This window comes from Lissotriton helveticus, chromosome 1_1, assembly GCF_964261635.1.
Source record: "Lissotriton helveticus chromosome 1_1, aLisHel1.1, whole genome shotgun sequence".
NCBI lineage: Eukaryota > Metazoa > Chordata > Amphibia > Caudata > Salamandridae > Lissotriton > Lissotriton helveticus.
This window is the reverse complement of record NC_136057.1, coordinates 1,282,224,803-1,282,236,221: the sequence shown is the minus strand read 5'-3', so window position 1 is coordinate 1,282,236,221 and position 11,419 is coordinate 1,282,224,803.

The window sequence follows — 11,419 nt, the reverse complement described above, 5'->3', positions numbered from 1 at the left end:
CAAACTGGGGGGAACCAAGTCCAAGATTCTTTCGGAGATTGCGAAGGATTTTTGGCATCTGTGTCTGCAACGCAAGATCACAGTTATTGCAGAATACCTGCCGGGTTCTTGCAATCTGATTGCGGACTGGAATTCTCGTCACCTTCGCGACTTCAGCGATTGGAGGCTTCATCCTCGGGTCTTTCGACACTTGATTCGCATCTGGGGGACTTGTCAGTTGGATCTGTTCGCGTCTCGTCTGAACGCCCAGCTTCCCCAATTCTTCAGCTGGCGCCCGGATCCGGAAGCCCTGATGACGGATGCTTTTCTCCAGCCTTGGCCTCCGTCTCTGTGCTATGCATTTCCCCCTTTCATGATGATTCCCCGGGTTCTTGCCCGGGTACGTCAGTGCTCGTCGGAACTCATTCTGATCACCCCTCTTTGGAGGGCCCAAGCGTGGTTTCCAGTTCTTCTGGAGATGAGTTGCTCGACGCCGTTCCTCCTTCCACACCTGTGGAACCTTTTGTTGGATTCTCTGCACAATCCTCACCCCCTGGTTTTGTCAGATCAACTACTGTTGGTGGCTTGGAGGATTTCGGGGGACGCTGGCAAGTCCCAGGGCTATCGGGAGAATCTTCCCAATTTATCAATGAAGCTTGGGCTCCCAACACACGCAAGCGTTATGCGTCCAGTTGGAAACGCTGGTGTGCTTGGTGCGCACAACGGTCGGTGGATCCCGTTTCTGCGGATCTCGCTCTGATTAGTAATTTTCTAGCTTCTTTAGCCTCTTCGGGGCTGGCTTATAGAACTGTGAACAATTTTCGTTCTGCCATTTCGGCGGGTCATATTCCAATTGATGGCAAACCTGCGGGAGAACATCCCTTGATTTCTAAATTACTTAAAGGCATTCGGATGGTAAAACCTCTGTGTCCTAAGTACGTTGCCTTATGGGATGTGTCTGTGGTTTTGAGGTTTCTGTCGTCTTGGCCCTCCAATTCGTTCTTGACCCGTAAACAGCTTTATGCGAAACTGACTATGCTTCTATGTTTGCTATCATGCAAACGAGTTTCTGATGTGCAAGCTTTGGATCTTGCCGGTCGCACTTTTTCACCGGAAGGTGTCACTTTTGTTATTTCTAGACGGACGAAGTGTAATACCTCCTCTGTGTCTTATCCCTCGTTTCCACACAATCCTCAATTGTGTGTAGTCCAGTGTCTCAAGGATTACGAGGTAAGCACTGCATCTTTACGCCATGATTTACAAGGGCAACTTCTTATTGCTTTACAGAAGCCTTTCAAGCCTGTGACTCATGCTACTCTGGCACGTTGGGTTCGTTGGCTCATGCAGGAGGCGGGCATTGATGTTAGCCTGTTTGGTGCTCACTCCGCTAGGGGAGCTATGGCTTCGAAGGCTTTTTCACTGGGTGCTAGCCTTCATGACATCATGAAGGCTGCGGATTGGTCGTCTGAGTCTGTGTTCAAGACCTTTTATTTTAAACCAATTGTTGATGTTGCTTCTGTTGTGGTGGCTGAGCTTTAAACAAGCATAATCGGAGCCTCCGTCCTGCCATAGAATTAAAGATTTGCTAACATTCGTGCCAAGAATTTTCAATTCTATTAAGGACAGGAGGCGAGGATTATCCCACCCTTGTTATTCTAAATGTATTTGCATTACTCTACTGTTCTGCTCTGACTTACATATGTCTATTTGAAATGTTATACAATGTTTTCCCGCCCTTTCTTGAAATTTTGCCTTGTTCAGTTTGGGTGTAGGTATTACGACTTTGTTTCACGTTTCAGGTTCCGACCTCAAGTGAACTCTGGCTCCGGCGTCTGCGACTGCTGCTGTGGCTCGTCCCTCTGGTCCTTGGATTTGCCTGTTTGATTGCCTTGTGGATATCCTGCGGCCGGATGTTCTTCATGAATCCTTGGTTTTTCCTTCTACGTTTTTGACTTTATGACTTACCTGTATTGACAAAGAAAGAGGAAGTTATGACCTCTGTGACCCTATTTATACTATCAGAGTACTCATGGGTATTGTAGTTTTTTCTTTACTGTATACTGATTGGCTGCTGTTTCTCAGTAAAGAAATAGAGAAAGCATAATCCTCGCCTCCTGTCCTTAATAGAATTGAAAATTCTTGGCACGAATGTTAGCAAATTTTTAATTTACATTTTTTGTCATGTCTGTGTGACAGTCACAGCAGACAAACACTTTTACACTTTTCATTCTTTTGTAAATACTATATGAAATATGCACAATGGCTGTTTAGTCCATATTTTAAAAAATTGTCTCCTATTAATTTATCGGCAGCTCTTGATTGCATACTTAAATTGAACAATGCTGAACTTATCTAGCGTACTGACACCTTTTGAGAGTAGCTACGGGTGCTTGGAAAATGATGTGCGACCTATGAAGTTAATTGTATTTTGCTATTTATTATATGCAACTTTACCTATGTTCATTGTATATTGCTACCTTATGAACTTTTACATTGCTATTAATGTGTTTTATCTATATATGTTTACTTTTATGGATACGCTGTTATCCGAATAAAGTCTTTGGAATGGAATGGAAAGATCTATTTGATTCACGCAAAGCTACAAAAAAAACTGTTGTTCAGGTTGGGGGTTTAATCAGAATAAAAAATCCTTGTGGAGGTGTCTTTAGTTCAGGTTCCAAATTTCCATTACCATTGAAGGTTATTAAACTTTTTGGAAATGCTATAAAACGGTAGATCATTGTATTTGGAATTTGAGTTGTGTAGTCAGTTGTTAAAAGAATTGAAAATGCTGTGAGAAATGAAACTTTACTTGATGTAAATGATCCTGTTAATGATACGACTAATGTAAGAAGATCCTCCAGAGTTGCTAAGAGACCTTCTTACCTAAAAAAATATGTATAATTTTATTTTGGGTTGTTTTGTTGATAGGAAAGGGGGAGGTGTATCCTGTACCTTGTTGTTTAGTTTCCTTGTTTAGGATCTTACATATTACATTATAGCTAACACTGATATGTATTGTAAATCAGTGTTAGCTTAACTAGAATGTTGGGACTGCACCTTGGTTGTCTTTAGTGATGGAAGGTAGTTGTTTGAAAGGGAGCAGTTGAAAGGAGCCTGGCTGGCCTAGAGTGGCTGCGCTGCTGAGGCAGAAGTGTAAACCATCCATCTTATTAAAGCTTCCTGAACTTCAAGTTCCTGCTGCCTCCTACAACATTTCAGCAACCCCACTCATTAATATCCCTCCCCATAGTGTGTTTAAGAGAAGCGCCATTTCATGGCCTCACCTGTGACATGGTTTTACGATGGTTTATGTGCTGAAAGGCTCTAAAGATGGGTTGCAGCGTGCTACCACCTGTGATAGAGGTACTTCCTTTTCACTACTGATAATGTTTACCTTTGGGGGAAAGTAGCAGCATTTGTTGAAGACAGAAATGGAAGTTATTAACGAAGCCTTTGTGGACAGGTCAACTATAACACAACAGGCCAACTGACTACCAATACAAGACACCACAGCAACAAAAGACAAGTACAAATAAACACACAACAAGAGCACAACAAAAAACTACAGATCGAAACAGAAGAATAAAAGCTCAATGCAACACAGTAAAAAAACATCAACAGAATTGCACGCTCCAAAAACACATAACTACAACCTGCAACAGAAAACAGCACAACCACAAAAACCTAATGCAAAAGAAATAAAACACAAAAGAAAACAGCACATCTGAATCAAGTAAAGCACCAGCCAGGGAAATGGGATTCGTTGCTAGAGATCCAATGGCATCCTGGGAATGATGCTGCCGGTTTTTCGGTTACTAACTTGTTTTGGGAATGACCCACGTGATATTCCTGAGATCCATTAGGGAATGAGGAGGTGGATCTAGCCAAGGTATTGGATCCACCTTTGAAATGCCTGTGACAAGGTTGCGTAAGGAAGATACAAGAGGAAATGGAAAAGCATGTTTGGAGAGAGATGGCCTTGAGTGGTCAGAGAAGCCGGAGGTGCATCTTGTGAAGCCACCAATATTGGGCTGTAGGTTTCCGTGGCAGTTCTTTTATGGGAAAAGTGCTTCCTGAGTGATTTTAAGATGCGACCTTTCACCTTTGAAACATTAGACCTGGATGTCATATTTTCCTTGAACGCTTTGAGGTCGATGAAATCCACTGTGTCTATGAGATGCACTATCGCCCACCTGTAGAAAGGGTGAAGGGCTTACTTAATTTGAATCATGTTACTTAAATAAGTCACAAGGTTTTTCACGTGAATTATTGTGGGATTGTGTAGCACTGAGGCCAGATTATGAATATTTAAATATCACTTATAGACAGGATGAAGAATAAAAACGACATTTGCAGAAGAAAGTAAAAAGGTTCAGAAATGGTGCACTGACACCTCCCTCCTATCACCCTAAAAAGCAGCACAGTTTCTTGGAGCAGGTTTCTTCATGCCCTGCTGCGGCCTCGACCTCTTAGCTACAGGGTGACTCAGAATTAGGTTGTATGTGTGTATAGTGTACCCTGAGCTGGTATGCTTCTGCGCTGGGCTGTCTGGGGCTGCTGTTATCTTGTTGTGGTGTGTCATTATAACATAGTTAAATGTTTTTTTATATATATTGGTATGATATGTTGTTATGTATTGTTGGGTTGATGTATGTTCTTGTGTTTATTTCAGATCTGTTTGTGTGTTGTGCCGTATGGATCGGTTATATTGATATGGTCTTGTGTTTCAGTTGTTTCTTCTCCTGTCGAATATTGTCTGGTGCTATTGCCTTTTTTATTGTTTTTTGTTCTCGCTGGTGTTGTCTGGTACTAGTGTATTGTATTTTGTTGACGTGTTGATATTTTGTGTTTTATTATCTACATGTTTCATTATGTCCTGGTGTGTTGCATTGCTTTGGTGTAACTGTAATATGCAGGGCCAGTTCTATCTATCTCCTGACACATCCAGATATTTGCCTGGGCAGGCGGGAGCCAAGGGCCAGCAAATCCCCTTCTTCCAAGGGAACAATGGAATCCCAGCCTGAGGGCTTCACTGCCAGGCGGGGCTTTAAATGGGCAGGTACTCTGGACCTGCACTTCTTTCAACTATACGTCAGAGTGATAGAGCGCGCGAGGCCACCCGACCAATAGTTTTCGCCGTTTCCGGCTTCAGGGCCCATATACTTTCAAATCACCATATACATCGATCAGGTGACTTCACGAGCTCTACCAATTTGTGTGTGTGTTCCCTACTATTATTTCTCAGTGCACCCGACTTACCATCCACCGATGCGGGTACCTAATGACCACAATGAATCAGGGAGCTAGCTGTAAAAGGAAAGGCAGCAAAATACAAACCCAACCAATAACATTCAAAATACTGTTTGAAATGACCACGGACAACGGGAAGTTTTAAAATGTTTATCTAAAGTTCATTTGCTTCATTCATAAGGTACATCAATATAAGGCAATCAATAACCAAGATAACGTAAATGAGGTAACTGTAAAGAAATAACGACAGAGTAATCATTGAAATACTGATATAAAATGTAACGAGAAGATACTATGCTATTCAATAATATTTAAGCATGGGAGGACTATGTAGGTATAACTACAGGAGGGCCTATAAAGAGTAACACGCTTCACTTAAGGTGAACGGGCCTTTAAACAATCTAGGCCATGAGGTTCTAGACCATATCAGAAAATGACAAACTGCAATGCAAAATATAATTTCTAACAAGTGAGAAGACATAGGAACAAACTTATGGAAAAATGCAAATGACTTTCAATAGTTGCGGAAAGACATGGAAAAATAACATATGCAATGGTAAACTTTATTGAAGCAAAAGTTAGAAATTCAGAAGGTGCAAGATTTAAGAGGTTCAGAGCAATATTTACCTAGAAAGGTGTGGAAACCAAACCCTGGCCACGGGTCAGTTAAGGACAGGAAACCCTCAAGGAAGGATACCCCTCAAAGGACAGCAGGTGCAGAATGGACACCCCGGATAGGACAGGATACCCTCGGATTAGGAATCAGGACAGGACCTCAGGACAGGACAGCAAACCCTCAGGACAGGACCGCTCAGGACAGGACCGGAACCCACAGTTCGGAAGCAACGCCTGCGCTCCACCCGCTCTGCAGTTATCGATCAAGACCCCGATTGGGTCAGCGAACTCCCAGCAAAGTGCTTCGCCAGCACTTTAAGGTTCAGTAGAACCTTAGTCTATGGTCAAATTCGGACAGAGTGCTCCGCAGCGCTCTGTATCTTCAGTCACCTATTGAATACGATGGGTCAGTGACAGGTCAGCTAAACCAGACAAGTCGGACGGTTCCCTAGGTGAACCCAGGGTAGATATACAGTTTGGGGACAGTGTACCACCCCCAATGTTGCAAAGTGTCAGAATCCCTCAATTTCGATTGGTCCTAAGGTAGGATTTGGGTAACACACCAATCACAATTCAACATTTCAAGCCTGTATTTGCATGTTTGGGCACCGCCTAGTAAGATTGGGGTTCCCATGAGAAGCTACACGGCAAGCAGCAATACAATATTACATTGTAACATATAAGGAGCCACATTCGCTGTTCTCGCAGGGCAGAGGTGACTTTCTCAGGAGCATCTCGCCCATCGCTGCCAACTGGCCATGTTCCATCAGTCAAGGTCTACTGTGCTGCCAAAGTTGCGCAGGCGCAGAAGGGACCTCCAATATGGCTCTCTTCTCACTCAGACCCCCATTCCCCGCGGGACATGAAAAGTAAGCGAAAACAAATTAATACATAATAATGTCATCATGAAAACACATCACAGGGTTTGTACTTTCTACTTATCATTATAAAATATACTTATGCGGTTTAAATGTTAGCTACATTGATACAGACACAAGAGCAGTGGCACGAGCAGTACCACATGATGAGCACAACTATGGATTACGCATGCGCATAAATTTCCCTCCACTTCTGCAGACGTGTCAGGACACGTGAGTGTGGCTGACGCATGCGCAGTAACTAAAATACAAGCGGCGGCCATTTTAAAGTACACGGGTTAAATGTATTAGAAATACACGTAGGCAAGCTTTGCAAACTTTGCCTAAACAAAAATAAACGTTAGTAAAACATACGTTTGTTACCTTATTACACATAAACGAGGTTCTTGACTTCGGCAAGCCGCAAAATATGCGAAGCTTTGCTTCATCAATCCCCTCTTTGATGATATTTACTATCATCACAAAAAATGGAACCAGATGCCAACTTTCTTTCACACTTTATATAGTTCTATCTCTTCCAGCAATCGTTCTAACTTTTCTCTCTCAGTTTTAGTAGGGTGAGAAGTCTTCACCTTTTTGTATATCTGATCATTCACTTCCTCCAATTCAATCTCATCCACACTCCGTTTCAACCCTCTTGCATTTACCTCGTGCTTCTTGGTGTGCTTACGGCATTTACAACAGATAAAAATGAGAAATATAATAAGACCTATAATACCAATTGGCATCAGTATCTTGAACAATAAGCTTTTACCTACGCTAGCAAGCCAATGACCTACATTGGAGAGACCATCTACCAGTCTCTTCCAGGCACTATCAACCTCGAGTGGTTTGAGTTCCTTTGTCAAATTAGTAATGTTTTTCACATATCTTTTGATCTGTACACTTTTATCCGGAATATAAGTGCAACAATGTTGCGCCTTCAACATCCGGCAGACTCCGCCCTCTTTCGCTAATAAGGTGTCAAGAGCAAGTCGATTCTGCAAAACCATTGATCTGATCGCAACCATTTCGGTATTGACCAGCAGAAATCCATGAGCTGTTTCAGTAGACAGCACATCCACTATAGTAGACAATTTGCAAATTCTATGAGTGTTCAGAACCACTCCCACTCCAGGTATCAGTGCACTGAAAATACTACCCATAATTTCACCTATACTTTCTCTTTTACTACGCACTAAGCCATTAGTATCTTCATTGCTTCCAGCTTTTCCATTCACATGGTATATTTTCGGGAAGACAATGCCAAAATAGCAGCTTCCATACCAGTGATCCGGCAATTTGAAATAAGCCTTGTCCCCACAAATATAATAAATTCCAGGAAACACAGGCTCTGACCCATTTTTGAAACCCCAACCTCCAATTACCTTGTAATTATGTTCGCATTCACTGGAACCAATGAAAACATTATTATAATAGCTAGTCTTCTCGCGGTGAAGACATAGCTTGCCTTTCTTTTCCAAATCCAGCAACAGAGCAGGTCCCGCCCCACCATTTGAGGTGCCTTCCATGTTCTCTGCCCACTTTGGCTTTTTCTGACTTTCGTCATTAGCCTTCTTTTGTATTTTAATTCTTCTTTTCTCTGCCATGTTCAGGAACATCTTTTCCTGTTCACGCAAAGAACAAGTCAAGTTATCTCTGTGTGCATCAGCTATGTCAATGTTACCTATAGTCAGGAAGTAGTCTCCCATATATCTTATGGTGTCGCTTTTGGTATGTACAGGATTCAAGTTCCCACGTATAGGAAGTTCAGAAAAGATTACGTCATTATTAGAGTAATAGTACTGTAGCGGTCCTCTTTTGTAAAATAAACTAGCTAAAATGCTACAGGAGATTCCATATGTCAATGGCAAGTGATGGTATGTCACGCCTTCAGCCACAGAAGTAGGTAGCTTCATGCAGACATAGCAATCTTCAATTTCCATAGTCTCTACATAGTGTATTAACAAGTTTGCAAAAACATTTAAGTGTGTCCTGTTCTTAATTCCATGATAATGTAGTCCTCCCTCATCTGATGCTTCTAAGTCTCGTTTTGTTTGTCTCAGTGCTCTCTCATGTCTTGCTACACTCTGTGTTGTCAACTCCTCACTGTCTGTATTTACAATTTCAGTAGGGACAATGTTAGTATCTTTACTTACAGTGAAGGGTATAAAGATTGTTAGTCCTATCCAAATTACTATCAGTACTACTATACTACATATACACACCGCGCAGCACGTTTTGCAACGACTGCAACTAGGTCTACCATTCACAGTTGAATCAGACATATCGGCTCAGAAGAAGTTTTTCGACCCCTTTTTGTGTCTTTACACAGCTAGCTTACTTTGTGCAAATTCACGGTGGTTCGTCTTCTTCTTCAGCAGAGTACTCAGGGACAGGCTCTCTGTCGCTTACGTCAGTTATATCAAGATCTTCAAGTTCTTCCAAAACGAGTGTCCATTCAGGAGACTTGTACTTCTTGTTTTGTCTTTTTATTCGTTCACTCCTTCTTTTGGAAGAGTTTTCTTCTTGCTCTGCTATCCGCGCACTTCTCCTTGCTTCTGCACGTTTTTCTTCCACCGTCTTTATCCTTAGCCTTAGTCTCTTTACGAACCTAGGCTCAAGGTTGTTTCTTTTCTTTAGTCTCTTAGTGGGTACTTGGACTTCACCTTCTTCTCTTATCCTCTTGTTCTCTTTAGCTTGTGGAAATTCTGCTTCACTTTCTTCTTCTTCTTCCCTTATCTCGCTAGTTCCAGGGCTAGCATCAAATTCTTCTGCCTGGTTACTAATCTGGCCTTGTTCAGGAATATGTTGTTTTTGGCTTTCGATTGTCTCTGTTTCTGTTTCTGATTCTGTTTCTGTTTCCTGAACCCGTTCTTCTAACCCTATCTGATCCTGTTCAAGCACTTCGATCTCTTGATTTTCTTCTGCTCGAACTATTACTCTATTTCTAAGCTGTCCCTTATCCACATCAGGTGTTAGCGGAGGTGTATCGAACACCTGTTCTGTCCCTGTCTGACCTTCTCCTTCCTCAGTTTTGATGTGAATCTCAGCCGGCTGAGGTTCTTCGCCTGTGCCTTGCTTTTCCTGACTAATCCACTCTCTACCTTCACAAAGTCGCTCTCTTGTTCTGATGGGATCTTCGGTCAGATCAATCATCGGTATCCATTCTTCTGGCCATATGCTTGGCAGCTCGTCATCAGCTACTCCTGGCTCAGCTTCCTGGACCTCTTCAGCAGGCTGGATTCTTGGCAGTTCGTAGTCAACTACTCCTGGGCCAACGTCTGCTGTTCCTGCAGCCTGACTGGTGCTGGGCTGCTCGTTGTCAGCTGCTTCTGGTCTGGCTCCTGCAGAGTCCTCTGCTGGATGCCCTTCTTCTTCAAGTTCTTTGTCTGGTAATACCTTCTGGGTGTGGCCAGCGTGGATCCACTGGGGAATACCTGCGACCTTCACTGCAGTGGTTGTTACCAGGATTACTTGGCGTTTCTTTCCCCACCTTGGTGCCAGACAGCTTGATCGGGTGTGCTTCTTTATTTTAACCCAGTCTCCTGGAACCAAGCTGTGGAGAGGAGTCGTTGGATTGAGGATGCCGTCGTCTCCAATCTGGCGAGAGATAGAACGCACTTGGTCACGCAATCTTTTGCAGTATTCAAGCACCAAATCATCAGTAATACTCAACAGTTTGCTTCCTGGCACCCATGCTTGTCTCATCACTCTTCCCATAATGATTTCATGGGGACTTAGGCCTGTCTTGCGGTCAGGAACACTTCTCAGTCCCATCAGGACCAGGGGCAGGGCCTTCACCCAGGTCATGCCAGTTGCATCAGTCAGCTTTGCTAGTCTGTTTTTGATAGTTCCATTTACTTGTTCCACTATTCCAGAAGCCTCTGGATGATATGCACAGTGAAGTTTCTGCCTTATTCCAAAGGCCTTACAGAGTTCAGCCAGTATTTCATTCTGAAAATGTCCACCCTTATCTGATTCAATAATGAATGGCACCCCGAATCTAGGTATCAGTTCTTTTAGTAAACACTTCGCTACTGTCAGTGCGTCACTTTGGGGAGTAGGGTAAGCTTCTACCCATTTTGAAAATACGCAAACAATGACAAGGACATATCGTTTCCCTTCACAACGGGGCATGGTGATGAAATCAATCTGTATCTTTACAAAAGGGACCCCCTGATCTCCCAATTTTGCTCAGCTCAACCATTGTCCTCTTGCCTGGGTTCATCTGTTGACATGACAGGCACCTCTGGCAGAGGGACTCTGCTACTTTCCTGAACTTCTTACTGTACCAAGTCTGTTGAAATACCAGAATCATGGCATCCCTACCAATGTGTGATCCTTCGTGTATTAATCTTGCCATTGTGCCAAGCAAGTGTCGGGGTAACACAGGCATACCAGTTGGGCCCAAAATTACACCATCCACACGTCTCGGTCTACACCCATCCTCCTTCCATTTCTCTCTTTCTTGCCAAGGAGCCGACTCCTGCCACTCTCTCACTTCATCCCAAGTAGGCACTTCTTCAAACACTTGAAGTTGGCAGCTGGCTCCGATCCCCCCTCGTTTAGGATTAACGATATAGTGATCTCTGGCGCACCATTGGGCCACTCGATCAGCATAATCGTTTCCCAGTGATACTTTGTCCATGCTCTTCTTATGAGCACCGCATTTTACCACTGCCAGTTCCTTGGGTAACTGGATGGCCTCTAAA